The sequence below is a fragment of the Hippopotamus amphibius genome, chromosome 1 (assembly GCF_030028045.1).
Source record: "Hippopotamus amphibius kiboko isolate mHipAmp2 chromosome 1, mHipAmp2.hap2, whole genome shotgun sequence".
NCBI lineage: Eukaryota > Metazoa > Chordata > Mammalia > Artiodactyla > Hippopotamidae > Hippopotamus > Hippopotamus amphibius.
The window spans coordinates 188,186,521-188,204,802 of record NC_080186.1 but is presented as its reverse complement, the minus strand read 5'-3'; the positions used below and the strand labels follow the sequence as shown (position 1 = coordinate 188,204,802).

Sequence of the window (18,282 nt, the reverse complement as noted above, 5' to 3'; positions counted from 1 at the left end):
TTCTCCCCTCCAGTACGTGACATCAGCGTTTGTATGTTTAAAGACAGCTGTAATGAGAAAAATCATGGCGTGTTGGAGTTGTATGGGGTCTTGGAGATGATATGGACTTGTTTTGCTGGTGAAGAAACATATACTGCAAAGGTTGTTACTTGTCAGAGTTACATAATACAAAGTGGGATGACCAGACTAGAATGCAGTTCTCCTTACTCTGGGGCAGTTCTTGCGCAACCACGCCATACTGCTTGTTATAAGAGAGCTTCCTAAAAAATTCTGAATGGGCTTGAGACCTCTGGCATTTCTATGGGATGATTTATTTTTCTTATGAGAACATGGAATTATTAGCTCATGACCACTGTTTTTCAGCAAAGTATGCCAGGGTCACAGGGCCCTTTTCTGAAAAAGAGACTGGATGTCTGGAGTGTGGGTATGTGAGTGATATCTGTGCATCTCCTGCAGTGAATCTATAATTGAATTTCTCATTGAGGTCACAGTTTTACCTTGTGGAAAATAATAAAAAGGGTTAGAATACACCCTTTTCTAATCTGGGGGACCCCCATAGAGACTTGGATTTAGAACTATGAAAAAACACTTTCTATCACATACTCCCCAGTTGCCAACTAAGAGACCTCAGCTCTGGGGCTCAGGACAGCTCAGACAAGAGTCTCACCATTAGACAAAGAACTAGGAGGAACTATTCATTGAGAATTCATAGGGAATGAAGGGTATCTGTTGGCATCCTGTTAATTCTTCTTCATTGCAATAAAAAGAAATTTCACCCAAAAAGGAGGCAATTCCAAGTTTAGGAGATTTCTACAACAACTCTATGATAGCATTCTATGATTTAAAGAAGCAGTTTTATTTTATATGATTCTCTTATCAGTTCTTTGATATTAGCACAGAGGACCATGTGGTCCAGAGAAATGGAATGACAGGACCCGGTCACAGTTCTGACTCTGCATGGGGAACTGCTCCTCAAGCTCTTAGTCATTGTTGATGCAGATACATGAATCTTACAGACATGGAAACAAGCAGTTAAAAAAACATAAAGATTAAACAACAGGAAGTATTCTGTTGAAGGCAAAAATCCTATGACCTAGATAGTTAAAATACTGTCCTCACAGAGGCAGAGATGCTAAGAGTGGCTTCTTTTCATTCTGGCTTTTGGACATGAATTTGTAACCGTGGGAGACAATTCTATTCTCTCATCTGAGAGAATGAGATGTCTAAGAAAATGAAACTGTTTATTTTTAAAACTGTATCCCCAAAGGGAAGAAATACTTTTCATACCACTCAATGTGTCATTGGGGTATTACATTTGAAAGCAACTGGATTTTGACATGCCCTTATGGTTGATAGACTTAAAAAGTGGTACAACTAAAAATGGTCTTCTACCCTGTTGTGAAGTATACTTTAAGGTTCTGCTGCAAAATCTTTTATAACACCTGGAGAGAGGTTCACAGACTGTCAATCTGCAAAGTTGTCCCACAAGTTTCCCACACATCAAGGTGACCTAAAGCAGAGTGTTATGTTGACAATTATCAGCCGATTGAGACACTAGTTTACTAGGTAGAGCATCTGATAGTTTCACTTTTATTCATTCAAATTACTCACAGATCCAGTTCTTATACGTTTAGTTTAATTTCATTCAGGTTGTATAATTTGCATGGCTGATTTAACAAAACGATTACTTTTTTTTCTGGTAAAAATTCCTTTTATAATATTCACAACAAGTATCTATTAAGTTAGACTTGAGCTGACCCCTGTTTGCAAATTTCGTCCCTCTTTTATCTCTTTGTCTCTTACACTCTTCCCTCCATCTAGAAATATCCTTACCCTTTTTCTTTTCTGGCTAACTCCTCCTTATCCTACAGACTCATCTCTTCTGAAAAGATTTTCTTGGTCCACAAATTACTTCGATGCCAATATTTTTATTTACTCCCTGATGGGAATAAATGATCTTCACTGGGGAAGAACATAACATGTGAAAACAGAATTGGTTTGTAATGGACACACAAAGGAAGCCATGCCTGCAGGGGAGAAGGAAAAAGAGTAGTAGAGAGATAGGAGAAAAAAAGGGAGAGAAGCAAAGGGACCACTGTTTCCAGACATAGAGCATAGTGAGCCTTGTTCACTGCTACAGAGAAGACAAGTTAGCTGAGAAGTGAAAACCATTGTTGGTTTGTATTTGTATCTGCTTCAATGCACATAGAGTACACTGGAATGATTCATAAAAATCTAAGAACAGTGATTACTTACAAAGGAGAGTAGGCTCTGGGCAGATGAGGAATATGGATGGAAGGTTGACTTTTACATTTTGCATACCTTCTAAAGTTACTGAGTTTTGAATTATATTAATGTAACACATATTCAATAAATTAAATTAACATTAGACTAATTGTAACTCATTAATGTTCATATCAAATTAGCAAAATATACAAACTTTTAAAATTTTTATATGAAATTAAAATTGAGTTTAATGGGTCAAATGATCTAATCAACACTTGCATGAAATTTGTACAATAAAACTTTGTAAAGATCATTTTTGCATTTGTTAATTATACTAAATTGGAAAACAGAAGATGTTTTCCAATACATTTGGATTCAGAACCAAAATATACTAATATTGCATAAGGCATTTTCTTGATTTCACAAAGCTTCTGGAATCCTTTTATTTTAAAGTAAGTGAAGTGCATCAGAAATACAAGACTTAAGTGTACCTAATGAGGGATCAAATCTTTATGTTCACCATGGAGTTTATGTAGGAATGAAGAATATTAAAAACACAACTTTCCTTTGGGGAAATGAAATAATGAAAATGATAGAATTATTCCACTTTCCAAGGAATACTTGTCAAAGTATTAGTGTCCAAAATACTCCATCAGATTCGCTAAGGATTTTTTTCTTGTTTTATATGTGATATATTCTATCATTATGGGTTCTAAGTGCTGCCTATATGGATACTTTTTTAACGTACTGGTTACATATTATAATTTCTGTGTATTCAAGCTTTTGAAATGTTTCTACGCCATTTGCTGTAGTCACTCTCTCTTTCTGTATCAAACTCCCTACGTGGGGTCTTGGGATGACATCTAACCTGTCACACCCTCCTTTCTGGGCTTATTTGTAGCTAAACAAGAGATTGGTTTTCACTGATTTTAGCTGAGCAGCCTGTAATAAATTCCAATTTATTTTATTTTTTTATTAAAATCTAGAGTTAGGAAATTCCCTGAAGTTCAGTAAAAGTGATAGTATCTATTCTTTTTAAGAAGTATGTAAAATCTTGGTTATATACCAACTTTTCTAAAACTTCCAAAAGAATTTTCCAAGAACTTAACAGTTTTTAATATTTTAAAAATAAGACTTTCTTCCAGTGGTTAAATTTCACACTTTTGCCTAAGAGAAATCCATAGGGTATGTATTATGTTTCAATTTACTAGTCTCAAAGAATGATAAAGGGACATACTCCGTCCTTAGAGTAGCTTTTTGAAGCCTAGTAGGCATATATGAGTCCTTAAGGGGAAAAAATGTCAAAAGCCCAACATTTGATTCATTTTCTATTTTAAGCACAATTATAACATTATAATCTACATTTTATTAACCATAAGAGAAAATATACTAATTTCCATAATTATTTTTAAGATAAAGTCCCAATCAAATAATTTTTCCACTATTTATATTGAAAATTTGTTTCTCTGATTAGGACACTTAGGATGGGCTAGACTATCTTGCAGTAGTAAACTAATCCTGAAATCTCTATGACTCAACACAACAAAGGTTTATTTCCAGTTCATAAAATGCTAATCCAAGAATGATATTGTCCACTATGCAGACTCGGGGATTCAGGCAGCTCCCATCTTGTGGTTCGGCCATCTCAACAGGTGGCCTTCACTGCTGAGGTAGAGGCACCTTCCACTCCACTTACAGGCCCGTGGCCAGAATTAGCCACATGGCCACAACCAACCATAAGGAAAGCTGTAATATGCTATTTTTCCTTGTGTTCAGGAAGAGAAAATGAAATAGACTAGGTGAACTCAGAGCATTGCCTTTGCCACAGTTTTAAGTGTAAACCCTTTGAAAGTACTTTTTCTACTACCAAATATCCTTGCAAAAGGAGAACCTCTATGACTGAAACCAAATTAGATCTGTTACTCATCTCTGATTCCTTCTGTTTATGACGGAAATGTTTTGACCAACCATGTACTCACATACAAGTGACCATCCAACCATGGGACTTGTGAACATCTCTGGTGTGTTATTGTTTTCAAGATTTCATGTCATAATTTGTTTTATTTTAATTGATATTGCAAATAAGGAGGGACTGCATATGTAAGAAGATATCAGTTTTTAGAATTGCCAAGCAGAGAGAGAGTCTCCCATCATGACTTTAGTGTAGCTTTTAAAAATATTATCATCAAAAATGGTTTTCATGCCTCTGATAATAAATATGGCATTAAAAGTTTTACTGCATTAAGCATTTGATGGAGTTGAGAACCTACATTAACAAAAATGAAATTATATCTAATAAAAATACTCTGTAAATGTCACAGAGATAAATGAGGTATTTTCATGACTTAAAATTCTCTCATCTGGGAGTATTTTTAACCTAAGATAAGAATTCAAATTTCCCCAAATTTTATAGTTTCAGGCTATTTTGAATTTTGCCAGAATGAATTTTTTTTTTAAAACAAAAATTTCCCTTCCAAACTTGAAAGTGCAGTCAGAGAAGGCTGAAATATTTGCTGTTGGTTTGCTTTATTAATGTGAAGACATCCTGGGTACAAAAGAGAATCAACGGCCATATATCTAACATACCTAGACATTTCCTTGCCACACAGGGTACTTGGAATGGACCATATAGCTGTCATCTGAGGTCTGTGGGTTGACCTACTGGGTACAACATGAGGGTTATATATGGTAGCTGGCTTGGCAGGTCTGAGCATTGGTATAATATTTATGAGTTTCAGTGTGGCTCCTGGACCCTTTTTAGTTTCAAATAAGTAATAGATGAAACCCTGAAAAGTAACTTTACTGTTGGAAGTGAGGCAAACTTACTTTAGCCAAAATAATAAATAGATAAACAAAGAAGCAAGAAAATAAAGCTTTAAAAAATTTCCACAAAAGAGATTTCTTATCTCACATTGCTATTAACAACACTGATGGCAAAATCTGACTATGAATGAGAAACAAGAGAAAAAGCACATTTTGAGTACACTGACTCAGAAATAGCCAAAAGATAAAGATTTTTTTGTTAATTCCTGCCGGCAGCCATGGAACACTGTGTGGCCAATACCACTCATGGGACAAAATTGGGGTAAGGCTTCCTACGGCCAGCATAGCCACTGGAGTCAAAATGGGCAGTATGATAAGAGAGATTTTGAGGCATTTGGAGGGGTCCTTAAACTTAAGGCTCAAAGAACTAATCATGGGCCCAAGGTTGTGGTCCCTTTGAAGATCAGGCAGGTATAAGAAATGTTCTAGTCATTTATCTTTTTAAATTTATATATGTATATGTAATTATATGTATATAACTTGCAGGTAAAATGAGATTAATAGTTAAGAAGACTGTACCTATAGTAGACATATTCTTTATTTTCATAAACAAATCCTAGGGAAAATTTGGGATACACACATAATCATATACCTAAGCTGGCAGTTCAGTAAGTATTTTTATTATGTACCTGTCTTTTCCAAAATTATGAATTAAATAACTATTTGAGATATAAAAACTGTAACACCTCCTTGACCCAGATGCAACCATTTGATAATCTAGGGTCCTGATAATATTCCATAGTCAGGGTTTTTCCATAATTGACACCTCTTGAGAGATAGATCCCTCAGTGGCTTCTGAGCAGAGGTCAGGCCTGGCTTTGACATCTGCAGAGTGTTGCACCTGCAAAGAATGGCTCTGACTGATCAATAATGTGGTGAGTAGGGTAACTACCACCAGATAAGGCCTTGTGGAAGGAATGTACTCATCCATTCATCATCCTTCCTTTCACCCATTCAGGAATATCTACTGAATGGCTACGTTATACAGGCTTGGGTATAAGTAAGACCTAATCTTTGCCTTTCAGATGGTTACAGTTTAGAAGGATGATAAGTGAGCCATATAAAGCAAATGGGGCAAGTAATTTGAAGGAATGAGTAAAGTTAGCCTTCAGTTGCTGAGAAAATCAGGTAAGTTATGAGAACTCAAGCAAGCAAGGAATGTGAGGTGGAAAGGGTTTTGTAACCAAGCAGACCGCTCAAGAAAGGGCTCTGAGGGCTTATCTGCCACAACTCCTTCAGTGAACTTTGTTACCCCAGCAGAAATGGCCACTCCCAACTTTATCCTCTGTTGTACCAGGCACACCTTTCAGTACAGATAGCTTTAATTTTGTTGCTTTATTTTGTTTATTTTTTTCCCCTCAAAGCTCTGTCTTATTCATCTTTGAATCACCATCACCTAGTGTAGTATGTTTAGAATTTAGATTGCAGTTTATTTTACCTGACCAACTAGTAGTTGATATTGGACTAGTTAGTGGTTGTCTGGACTATGAGAGTGTATCAGCTATGAAAGCAACTAAAATAATTAGGTTGTCTCCACACAGATTAATGATTACTAGGACACATTTTTTCCACTCCATAGTACTTTGCACAATGCTCTCAAGAATATAGTATCTGCTCAATAAACACACAGTTACTTGCTATTTAGACAAGCTAAGCCAAGTGTAGTGCTTGCTTTACTTGTCAGCTGACGGTTGCTCTTCAAAGTGGATGTAAAGGAAGTGAAAAAAGAATAACAGGAAACATATCATTGGCTCTTATGTATATAGAAAAAATGCTCAATCATTTTCCTAATAAAAGAAATGTAAATTAAAACCAAACTGAGATATCATTTTTCACCTAATCATTGGCAAACACCAGGAAACTTAATAACACCATTTTTAAGAACATGCAAATGTAAAACTAGTACAAACTAGAATAGTAGTTTCTGGAGGGCAATTTGACAGTATCTATCAGAATTACAAACGTATATACCCTTTAACTCAGGAATTCCACTTCTAAGGATGTTGGCACCAATATTCTCATATGGGGAAAATAATGAATCAGCAAACTTATTTAGTGCATCAGTGTCTATAAGAGCAAAACATTGGAAACAACCTAAATATGTAGTCAGTAGGTGTCTGGTTCAATAAACAATGACACAAGGTACAGTGAAATACTATGCAGCCATAAGTAGAATGGGGATGCTTTCTTTTTTTGCATTGGTGGAATAATCACTGAGACAGGCTAAGCGGAGATAAGAAAGGTACAGAACAATGTTGTAATTATGCTATTCTTTAGGTAAAATAAGAGGAAAAAGAATGTGTATTTATACTTGTATATGCAGAAGATATCTTTGGAAGATGACAGAAGAAACTAGTAACACTGATTGCCCTTGAAGAGGGGAACTGGGTGGCTGAGAGGCAGGAATGGGAAGGAGAGTTTTCACCACGTGCCCTTTTACATTTTTGAAATGTGGAATCTTATGACTATGTGGCCTATACAAAAATAAATAACAATAAACACACTAAAGTGGGCACTGTGGTTCCTGGCAGGGAGCTGCCATTGCCATGGTCACCTGCTGCGGCTGTTATATTGGTGTGGTCACCTACAGTGACATCTGTTGTTACTTTCCAACAGCTCTTTTAGGTCAATTTTTTAAAACTGCTAGTTTGAAAGTGGGCCATGAAATCACTTTAGTGGGTTCAACTAGCATTCAGAAAAAAGAAGGAAAGAAACAGAATATAGAAATAGAATAGAAAATTTCAGAGTTCATAACCAGTAGTGAAGGTAAATCCTACTGTGTAAACTTTGGATTGGTTTATTTATATATGTGCTCTATATAATATATCTTTCTTACTCTGCTCAAAAATGTTATAAAGCACCATCCTCAGTGGTGACCTTTTTTCCAGCCAATCTAGACTTCCACAGTTCTCCCTGAGCAACCAATATATTCATAGGGAAGTCTTGAAGTTCCCATCCTGGTTGGGCCAGGATTTTCAAACCATGATTATAGGGTTCCCAGCTTTGCAGGTTGGTCCCTCTGCTTATGTCTCCATTACTACTGTACACAGTGTCTATTCATGCAGGCTCCAGGCTGTGTGTCTCCTCACATGAAAGCATATCCATTTTCTTTAGGAGAATATATCCCACCTCATAGAATACTGTGCTGTCAACAAGGATGTTGGCATCTAGATGGGAGTAACTGGGACCAAGCTCCAATGTGGAGTCCTTTGTGGATCCTGGGATTGTCACACTGTAGCAACTTTCCTTCTCAGATCGACCCCAGTGCCTTGGATCATGCAGCTGTGCTAAGCAATGCCCTTCTCTCCACCTTTGCTTACTCCAGTCTAACTTCCTTCAAGACCCTGCCCAGTACTACTTCTTCCATTGAATGTCCCTAATTCCCTCAGTCTAAAGTGATTTCTCCTGTAGCTGTCATGAATAAAACTCAGCACAAACTGGTCTTAAACAAAGAGGGGGAATTAGCTTAACTAATTGAGAACTTCAAGAATAGGTTATATGCACAGGCTAAAAAGATACCATCAGGACTCAGTCTCTCTCTCTCTCTCTTTCTCTCTCTCTTCCTCTTTCTCGCTCTTCTTTTCCCCTGTCTACCCCTCCTCCATCCCCTTGCTTTCCTCTGTGTTGGCTTAATTCTTGAATAGACTGTTCTTTCATGGTGGCAAAATGTCTTTTAAGAGCTCAATGATTATATCCAACAAGTTGAATTCCAACAGGAAAAGAAGCACATTTTTTTTCATGACCCTACCAAGAGTTCCAAGGATGTGTCTCACTGGCCTAACTTGAGCCATGTGCCCGACACTGAGTCAATCGTTGCACTTATGAGATTAGAATCCATTGATTGGCCAATCTCAGATCACTACTCACCCCTGGAGACCAGCCCAATTGTGGAGAACAGCTACATAAAGCGTGGAAAAGGGATGGTTCCTCAAATATATATCAGGCGTGCTGCCACCTGAAGGAGAAGAACGATAAAACAGGCAAAAACAATAAATGTCCTTGTCAAATTGCCATCTGTACAGTGAAAATGCCAACTACCTAAGTATGTTTTTCTGTGTTAATACCTTACCTATGTGAGAACGAATCATTTAAGATAAAAATGTCAGGGAAGCAAGATTAACATTTCAATTCGTATTGAATTGAATAAGTTATCTCATTCAATTGTTTTTCATATTTCAGGCTTCTCCGTGGTGTGTTTTCCCTTAGGATTCTATTTAGATCTCCCTCTAACCAATCTTATGAAGAACTGAATAGTTCATCAGCTAATAAAATCTATGCCAATGATAAAACTATTGAATTCATTGCTTTTGCCCCATTAATTTTGGTCAAATATTTTAATTGCAATAGAAATCTAAAATCTATAAAGGAAGACCAAAGAACACTTTGAGGAGCACATATCTCACTTTCTGCTTTGCTCATTCTTTCTCAGGAAACAGAAAATGTTTCTAAAGAGAAACATCTTAACACATCTGGTGTGATTTTCTAGTTATCCAGTTTAGGCCAAAAAAAAGTGGTATCATCTGTTTTTCTCTTATACGTTTTGAAACATGAGTCTCTGAAAGCTATTTCCTAACACGTCAATTTAACATCTGCCAGTTCCTAACTGATCGCCAGAAACAGCTGCGCTGGCAGCGCCCTGCAAGAGTGCCAAGGTATTTCCCATTAGAACTGTCTTCACTTTGGAGTTGTCAGTAATATTTTTACTCTAGGGGTAGCCTATTTCCTTAACTTGAAGGAAATGTGTGAGTTGGAAGCATAGAGCAGGAGGAATAAATAGGATGATGTATTTACAGTTATGTGGGGGTACAGCAGAAAACAGTTTCAAAAAAAAGTATTAGATAAGAAAGTCCATGTCATAGGTTATGGATTAAACAGCTCTGGCAAGCATGCTTCCCTATACCACATCTTAATTTCTCCTTGTTATTCAATATCAAGAGTGGTTGCAAGCAGAATTAAGATGTATTAACCATAACTAAGGGTACCCAACCATGTCCACATCTTCTCTTACATTTCTTCTCCTTTTTAATCCTTTGATGGAATTTAAAGTGCATCAGTGAGCTTCCATTTCTGTCTGGGAATTCATAATAGAATGATATTTTGACATTTATTTTGAAGAGGGAGCCTAAGTGCCCGCCCTGGGAGAGATCAATATTTTTACCTGCTCCAAGACAACCTGGTGTTGAATTTAGCAGTTAAACAATTTCCAGACCTAGCAATTCAGGGGCCTCCAAATGATTAGTGTCATTTGTTCTCTTTAATACATTTTCCCCACCCTCATAACATTACTGCATTTTGTTTCATTGGACTTTAAAGGTAAAGTATCACTGGGGGCTCATCAAGGTCAAGGCTATCTGCATGTCGTTACTGCTATATCCTCAATGTCAAACTCATTGCTTACACAGTCAGTGTGGAATGAATGAATCAATCCTGTCCTGAAATTCTGAGATCCAGCGTTTGCTTAGAGTCCTCAAATTCAGGCATCTTGAATAGTCTTACATAAATTATAAATCCATGAAACTGACTTGGATAAAGCAAGAAGAAATAAGTTCTAGGGCTTAGACTTCCACAGGAAAACTTTAATGGCAGTTTTCTCTAAATAAATTAGGGAACTCACATGTACTCTATGCCAAATACCATTTATGGTAGTGGCCACTCAAAAACGTTTCAGTGAATATAGTGGTTCTGAATATAAGTGTGGAGATTGTGGAAAAAGAAGGAGCTTTGGTGATTGATGGAGTTGAAATACCGGATCCACTCCTTACAAAGTTATTTAACCTCTACTTCCGTACCTTCAAAATAGGCAGAACAACACTACCATGCAGGGCTGTTGTAATAAATTGAGCACAATAATTAAAAAAAAAATAAAGCTTAGCCAAGTGCCTGGTGTGTGCAGTCACTCACTAAGTGGTAGTTATTATGATTCTTGTTATAACCACTCTTGATATCAGCTGTTCTGATATTACATAGCACAGAATATATACATGCTATATCTAAATTAAACCTTCATAGCTTAGTAAGTTGAAGCCAAATTCTACCCAGTGCTTTGTTCATCACTGTTGCAGAATGGTAAATGATGTTTCCTTTTCTGTCATATCTTCAGCAGTGGCATGCTAATAGGACATGGCCCTAATAAAACTCATGCCATGAGGTCTGTGTTCCCCCCCCAACCCTCCCTGCTTTCCCCACTTGGTGTCCATATGTTTCTTCTCTACATCTGTGTCTCTATTTCTGCCTTGCAAACTGGTTGGTCTGTACCATTTTTCTATAGTCCACATATATGTGTTAATATACAATATTTATTTTTCTCTTTCTGACTCACTTCACTCTGTATGACAGTCTCTAGGTCCATCCATGTCTCTACAAATGTCCCAGTTTCATTGCTTTTTACAGCTGAGTAATATTCCATTGTATGTATGTACCACATCTTCTTTATCCATTCATCTGTTGATGGACATTTAGGTTGCTTCCATGTCCTGGCTATTGTAAATAGTGTTACAATGAACACTGGAGTGCATGTGTCTTTTTGAATTATGGTGTTCTCTGGGTATATGCCCAGCAGTGGGATTGCTGGGTCATATGGTAGTTCTATTTTTAGTTTTGCAAGGAACCTCCATACTGTTCTCTACAGTGGCTGTATCAATTTACATTCCCACCAACAGTGCAAGAGTGTTCCCTTTTCTCCACATCCTCTCCAGCATTTACTGTTTGTAGATTTTCTGATGATGCCCATTCTAACCGGTGTGAAGTGATACCTCATTGTAGTTTTGATTTGCATTTCTCTAATAATTAGTGATGTTGAGCAGCTTTTCACGTGCCTCTTGGCCATCTGTATGTCTTCTTTGGAGAAATGCCTACTTAGGTCTTCTGCCCACTTTTTTGATTGGGTTTTTTGCTTTTTTGATATTGAGCTGGATGAGCTGTTTATATATTTTGGAGATTAATCCTTTGTTGACTTCCTTTGCAAATATTTTCTCCCATTCTGAGGGCTGCCTTTTTGTTTTATTTATAGTTTCCTTTGCTGTGCAGAAGCTTTGAAGTTTCCTTAGGTCCCACTTATTTATTTTTGTTTTTATTTCTATTATTCTAGAGGGTGGATCAGAAAAGATCTTGCTGTGATTTACGTCAAAGAGTATTCTTCCTATGTTTTCCTCTAGGAGTTTTATAGTGTCTGGCCTTACATTTAAGCCTTTAATCCATTTTGAATTTATTTTTGTGCATGGTGTTAGGCAGTGTTCTAATTTCATTGTTTTCCATGTAGCTGTCCAGTTTTCCCAGCACCACTTATTGAAGAGGCTGTCTTTTCTCCATTGTATATCCTTGCCTCCTTTGTCATAGATTAGTTGACCATGGTTTATCTCTGGGCTTTCTATCCTGTTCCATTGATCTATATTTCTGTTTTTGTGCCAGTACCATGTTGTCTTTTTTTTAAATTAATTAATTAATTAATTTTATTGGCTGTGTCGGATCTTTGTTGCTGCACACGGGCTTTCTCTAGTTGCAGCAAGCGGGGGCTACTCTTCGTTGTGGTGTGTGGCTTCTCATTGCAGTGGCCTTTCTTATTGCAGAGCATAGGCTCTAGGCACATGGGCTTCAGTAGTTGTGGCACATGGGCTCAATAGTTGTGGCTCATAGGCTCTAGAGCGCAGGCTCAATAGTTGTGGTGCATGGGCCTAGTTGCTCTGTAGCATGTGGTATCCTCCTGGGGCAGGGCTCAAACCCATGTCTCCTGCACTGGCAGGCAGATTCCTACCCACTGCACCACCTAGAAAGTCCCATATTGTCTTGATTACTGTAGCTTTGTAGTATAATCTGAATTCAGGGAGTCTGATTCTTCCAGCTCCATTTTTGCCCTCAAGATTGCTTTGGCTATTTGGGGTCTTTTGTATCTCCATACAAATTTTAGGATTTTTTGTTCTAGTTCTGTAAAAAAAATGCCATTGGTAATTTGATAGGGATTACATTTAACCTGTAGATTGCTTTGGGTAGTATAGTCATTTTCACAATGTTGATTCTTCCAATCCAAGAACATGGTATGTCCCTCCATCTGTTTGTGTCATCTTTAATTTCTTTCAAAAGTGTCTTATAGTTTTCTGAGTACAGGTCTTTTACCTCCTTAGTTAGGTTTATTCCTTGGTATTTTATTCTTTTTGTTGCAATGGTGAATGGGATTGTTTCCTTAATTTCTCTTTCTGATCATTCATGGTTAGTGTATAGAAATGTAAGAGATTTCTGTGGGTTAATTTTGTATTCTGCAACTTTACCAAATTCATTGATTAGCTCAAGTAGTTTTCTGGTGGCATCTTTAGGATTTTCTATGTATAGTATCATGTCATCTGCAAACAGTGACATTTTTACTTCTATTATGTTGAAGAGTAGTGGTCAGAGTGGACATCCTTGTTTTGTTCCTGATCTTAGAGGGAATGCTTTCAGTTTTTCACCGTTGAGAATGATGTTGGCTGTGGGTTTGCTGTATATGGCCTTTATTATGTTAAGGTAGGTCCCTCTATGCCCACCTTCTGGAGAGTTTTTTTTTTTTTAACATAAATGGGTGTTGAGTTTTGTCAAAAGCTTTTTCTGCATCTATTGAGATGATCATGCAGTTTTTATCTTCAGTTTGTTAATATGGTGTATCACATTGATTGGCTTGCGTATATTGAAAAATCCTTGCATTCCAGGGATAAACCCCACTTGATCATGGTGTATGATCCTTTTCATGTGTTGTTGGATTCTGTTGGCTAGTATTTTGTTGAGGATTTTTGCATCTAAATTCATCAGTGATATTGGTCTGTAATTTTTTTTTTATAGTATCTTTGTCTGGTTTTGGTATCAGGGTGATGGTGGCCTCATAGAATGAGATTGGGAATGTACCTTCCTCTGCAATTTTTTTGGAAGAGTTTGAGAAGGATGGGTGTTAGCTCTTCTCTAAATATTTGATCAAATTCACCTGTGAAGCCATCTGGTCCTGGACTTTCGTTTGTTGGAAGATATGTAATCACAGTTTCAATTTCATTACTTGTGAAATACTTTCCATTCATATTTTCTATTTCTTCCTGATTCAGTCTTGGAAGGTTATATATTTCTAAGAATTTGTCCATTTCTTCCAGGTTGTCCATTTTATTGGCATATAGTTGCTTGTGTAGTCTCATGGTGCTTTTTATTTCTGCAGTGTCCATTGTAACTTCTCCTGTTCCATTTCTAATTTTATTGATTTGAGTCCTCTCCTTTTCTTGATGAGTCTTGCTAAAGGTTTATCAATTTTGTTTATCTTCTCAAAGAACCAGCTTTTAGTTTTATTGATTTTTGCTATTGTTTTCTTTGTCTCTATTTCATTTATTTCTGCTCTGATCTTTATGATTTCTCTCCTACTAACTTTCGGTTTTGTTTGCTCTTCTTTCTCTAGTTTCTTTAGGAATAAGGTTAGATGGTTTATTTGGGATTTTTCTTGTTTCTTGAGGTAGGATTGTATTGCTATAAACTTCCCTCTTAGAACTGCTTTTGCTGCATCCGATAGGTTTTGGATTGTTGTGTTTTCATTGTCATTTGTCTCTAGGTATTTTCTGATTTCCTCTTTGATTTCTTCAGTGATCTCTTGGTTATTTAGTACTGTATTGGTTAGCCTCCATGTGTTTGTTTTTACAGTTTTTTTTCCTGTAATTGATTTCTAATCTCACAACGTTGTGGTCAGAAAAGATGCTTGATATGATTTCAATTTTCTTAAATTTACCAAGGCTTGATTTGTGACCCAAGATGTGATCAATCCTGGAGAATGTTCTGTGTGCACTTGAGAAGAAAATATAATCTGCTGTTTTTGGATGTAATGTCCTATAGATATTAAATCAAGCTGATTTATTGTGTCATTTAAAGCTTGTGTTTCCTTATTAATTTTCTGTGTGGATGATCTGTCCATTGGTGTAATTGGGTTGTTAAAGTCCCCCACTATGATTGTGTTACTGTGGATTTCCTTTATGACTGTTAGTATTTGCCTTATATATTGAGGTGTTCCTACACTGGGTACATATATATTTACAATCGTTATATCTTCTACTTGGATTGATCCCTTGATCATTATGTAGTGTCCTTTCTTGTCTCTTGTAACATTTTTTATTTTAAAGTCTATTTTATCTGATCTGAGTATCATTACTCCAGCTTTCTTTTGATTTCCATTTGCATGGAATATCTTTTTCCATCCGCTCACTTTCAGTCTGTATGTGTCCCTAGGTCTGAAGTGGGTCTCTTGCAGACAGCATATATATGGGTCTTGGTTTTGTATCCATTCAGCCAGTCTGTGTCTTTTCGTTGGAGCATTTAGTCCATTTACATTCAAGGTAATTATCGATATGTATGTTCCTATCACCATTTTAATTGTTTTGTTTTTGTTTTTGTAAGTCCTTTTCTTCTCTTGTGTTTCCCACTTAGAGAAGTTCCTTTAGCATTTGTTTTAGGGCTGGATTGGTGGTGCTGAATTCTCTTAGCTGTTGCTTGTCTGTAAATCTTTTGATTTCCCCATTGAACCTGAATGAGATCCTTGCTGGGTAGAGTATTCTTGGTTGTAGGTTCTTCCCTTTCACCACTTTAAACATATTGTGCCACTTCCTTCTGGCTTGCAGAGTTTCTGCTGAGAAATCAGCTGTTAACCTTATGGGAGTTCCCTTGTATGTTATTTGTTGTTTTTCCCTTGTTGCTTTTGATAATTTTTCTTTGTCTTTAATTTTTGTCAGTTTGACTACTATGTGTCTTGGTGTTTTTCTCCTTGGGTTTATCCTGCTTGGGACTCTCTGCACTTCCTGGACTTGGGTAGCTATTTCCTTTCCCATGTGAGGGAACTTTTCAACTATAATCCCTTCCAATATTTTCTCGCATCCTTTCTCTCTCTCTTCTCCTTCTGGGACCCCTATAATGCGAACGTTGGTGCATTTAACCTTGTCCCAGACATCTCTTAGGCTGTCTTCATTTCTTTTCATTCTTTTTTCTTTATTCTGTTCCATGGCAGTGATTTTCACCATTCTGTCTTCCAGGTCACTTATTTTTTCTTCTGCCTCAGTTATTCTGCTATTGGTTTCTTCTAGTGTATTTTTCATTTCAGTTATTGTGTTGCTTAACTCGGTTTGTTCTTTAATTCTTGTAGGTCTTTGGTAAACTTTTCGATCTTTCCATCCAGTCTTTATTCAAAGTCCTGGATCATCTTCACCATCATTATTGTGAATTCTTTTTCTGGAATGTTGCCTATATCCACTTCATTTAGTTTTTTTCTGGGGTTTTATGTTGTCACTTCATTTTCATTTTCTCTATGTTTCTGTGGCTGTGGTTTTCTGTTCCATAGAACAAAATACTGCTGATACTGCTTAATACTGCTGTCTGCCCTCTTGTGGAGGAAGCTATGTAAGAGGTTTATATGAGCTTCCTGATGGGAGGGACTGGTGGTGGGTAGGGCTGGGTGTTGCTTTGTTGGGCAGAGCTCAGTAAAATTTTAATCTGCTTGTCTGCCAATGGGTTGGGCTGCATTCCCATCTAGTTGGTTGTTTGGCTTGAGGCTACCCAGCACTGGAGCTTACAGGCTCTTTGGTGGGGCTAATGGTGGACTCCAGAAGGGCTCATGCCAATGAGCACTTCCCCGAACCCTTGCTGCCAGTGTCCCTGTTCCCATTGTGAACCACAGCTGCCCCCCCACCTCTCTAGGGCAACCCTCCAACACCAGCAGGTAGGTCTCATTCAGTTTCTTATGGGGTCACTGCTCCTTCCCCTTGGGTCCTGCTGTGCACACTACTTTTTATGTGCCTCCAAGAGTGGAGTCTCTGTTTCCCCCAGTCCTGTGGAGGTCCTGCAATCAAATCCTGCTGGCCTTCAAAGTCTGATTCTCTGGGGATTCCTTCTCCCGTTACCGGACCCTCAGGTTGGGAAGCCTGAAGTGGAGCTCAGAACCCTCACTGCAGTGGGTGGACTTCTGTGGTATAACTGTTCTCCAGTTTGTGAGTCGCCCACCCAGTGGTTATGGGATTTGATTTTAACATGATTGTGCCCCTCCTACCATTTCAGTGCAGCTTCTCCTTTGTCTCTGGATATGGGGTGTCTTTTTTTGGTGAGTTCTGGTGTCTTTCTGTCAATGATTGTTCAGCAGTTAGTTGTAATTCTGGTGCTCTTGCAAGAGGGAGTGAGCACGTGTCCTTCTACTCCACCATCTTCCTTGCCATTTCCGCATATATTTTTAAATAAAATTGTAGTTCATTTTAGAGTTAACTGGATTTTACAGACATAGATATGATACCATGGCTAATAAATGTAAACAAGATTAAATTCAAATTATAATTTTTACTGGCCTCCAGCAATAGCATTCATATACCCAAGTTTCCCACACTATTCCTATCAACTGTTCTATCTTCACCACTTTCCTTTGCCTTCTCTGCTGGAAAATGTATTATCTTCTTGTTTAATCCAGGCTTGAAACATTAAATTTGTTTAGCTTTTCTGTCTTTCTTCCCTTTCCAGTTATCTATTGCTGTGTAATATCTATTGTGCCCCAAAACTTATTAGCTTAAAACAACAACAACTGTTGATTCAAAGAAATGGAAAGATGTCCCATGTTCTTGTATTGGAAGAATTAATATTGTTAAAATGGCTATCCTACCCAAAGCAATTGACAATTTTATGTGTTCCCTATCAAATTACCCATTACAGTTTTCACAGAGCTAGAACAAATAATCCTCAAATTTATATGGAACCACAAAAGGCCCAGAATTGCTAAAGCAATCCTGAGGGTAAAGAACAAAGCTGGAGGCATAATCCTTCCAGACTTCTAGACAATACTACAAAGGTACAGCAATCAAAATAGCATTGTACTGGCACAGAAACAGACATATAGATCAATGGAACAGAATAGAGAGCCCAGAAATAAACCTAAACACCTAGGTTTATAATTAATCTCAATTAATCTTCAACAAAGGAGGCAAGAATATACAATGGAGAAAAGACAATCTCTTCAGCAAGTGGTGTTAGAAAAGCTGGATGGCCCCATGTAAATGAATGAAGTTAGAACACTGCCTCACACCATACACAAAAATAAACTAAAAATGGCTTACAAACTTAAATATAAGACATAACACCATAAAACTCCTGGAAGAGGACACAGGGAAAATATTCTCTGACATAAAGCATACCAATATTTTCTCAGGTTAGTCTCCCAAGGCAATAGAAATAAAAGCAAAAATAAACAAATGGGCCCTGATCTAACTTAAAAGC

The 18,282-nt window shown here is 37.3% G+C and overlaps 1 protein-coding gene across 1 annotated transcript in view; it reads right to left on the bottom strand.

Annotated features, from left to right (window-relative positions):
- Positions 1 to 18,282, bottom strand: part of MAN2A1-DT (MAN2A1 divergent transcript) — a 281,244-nt gene that overhangs the window by 25,727 nt on the left and 237,235 nt on the right. The window contains exon 3 of the mRNA XM_057737741.1: positions 8,917 to 9,004. The gene's annotated coding sequence lies outside the window, so the exon portion shown is untranslated. The remainder of the gene's footprint in view (positions 1 to 8,916; positions 9,005 to 18,282) is intronic.